Below are 1,665 nucleotides of genomic sequence, written 5' to 3' on the forward strand. Positions count from 1 at the left end.
GATATTTGAGGAGCAAAAAGAAAGAACTTCTAACATTAAGCATTCTTTCTGCAGTGAAAGCTGCCATTCCACATCACTCCTCCTCCTCCACATTTTCCCTCTTACTTCAGACACTTCTCTTTTCTCCCTAGTTATTTTCTCTACATTCCTCTTCTTTTTCTTCTTTCCCCTTGTTTATTTTCCTTTCTTTTTCATTTACCCCTAACCTGTTTTATCTCCTTCCATTTCCTTTACACACTCTTCCATTCTACGTCCCTTCTCCCTTCTGCATTCTACTTCCTTATTCTCTTCCTGCTTTTTCCATTTCAACTTAGTATCCATTGTTTCTCCATTCTCTTGTTTCTCATTATCTTAATAATTCTATTTACTTGCAATTGTCATTAATTTTTTCTTTTATTACTGTTTTCCTGTGTCTTTTTTCCTTCCTCCCTTTTCTTCCTCTTATACCCTCTCTTTTCAATTTTTCTCTCTTCATTTCTTCCTCTCTTCATGCTTCTAACAACAAGGTGATAAAAAGTAAGAGAATAGAATGGAACCAAGGTGTACTTAAAATGGTACAATCAACAGGGATAGGATTTGGGAAAAAAGGCAGAAAAAAAAACATGAAAAACTGTAAGTAAAAAAGAGAAATAAACTACTAAATATGATGTTTAAAAACTACTTATAAAAAAGCAACAACATTCTAAATGGTGAAATGGTAAAGTCATTTCAAGAAAAAGAAAGGGATATTACTTATTGAGATTATTACTTAATATCTTTTTTGATGTTTCACCAAGTCATCAGAATAACTGTAATATATAACGTAAATTCAGTTCAGTTCAGTTGCTCAGTCTTGTCCGACTCTTTGTGACCCCATGGAGTGCAGCACGCCAGGCCTCCCTGTCCATCACCAACACCCAGAGTTTACTCAAACTCATGTCCATTGATTTGTGATGCCATCCAACCATCTCATCTTCTGTCATCTCCTTCTTCTGCCTTCTGTCTTTCCTAGCATCAGGGTCTTTTCAAATGAGTCAGTTCTTCACGTCAGGTGGCCAAAGTATTGGAGTTTGAGCTTCAGCATCAGTCCTTCCAATGAATATTCAGAGCTGATTTCCTTTAAGGAAAATGTAGTGTACTTTTTAGTGTAAATTAAGTGATCAAATTATTTTTATAGTATGATTTTACATTAGAGATCTCAATTTTTAAAAAAATACTTGACTTGGGGACTTAGACCTCCAGCAAGAAGGAATAAATGGTGTAGATGTACTCTTCCATGCTTGTCCTTGTGTGCATTCTGTATAATCTAAATGTGAAATCACGCTGAAAGGAGAAGATACGATGGTTATGGCTATAGTCTCTGGCTATGTAATTAGGCACCCAGGTCTCTTCCAGTCAGGGCAGTATTCCTACAAGCTTAATATGGAGTTGGAACTCTCATTTAGCCCTCAGTAACAAGGAGCCCCTCTCTCCCAGGTGTCAGTGGAGGCTGAGTGGGAATATGGACTTCCACTCACATGTGATAAGCCAGAAGATTAAATAAGATTCAGATCCTTATAAGATGCAAAATATCTTGGATACAATTGAAAATCACTTGTCATATCAAGAAATATGATAATCACACCTTGAATGAGAGAAGACAGTCAACACATACCAACATCAAGATGATACAGATATTAGAATCAT

This window comes from Bison bison, unplaced genomic scaffold (assembly GCF_000754665.1).
Source record: "Bison bison bison isolate TAMUID 2011002044 unplaced genomic scaffold, Bison_UMD1.0 scf7180017864378, whole genome shotgun sequence".
Classification (NCBI taxonomy): domain Eukaryota; kingdom Metazoa; phylum Chordata; class Mammalia; order Artiodactyla; family Bovidae; genus Bison; species Bison bison.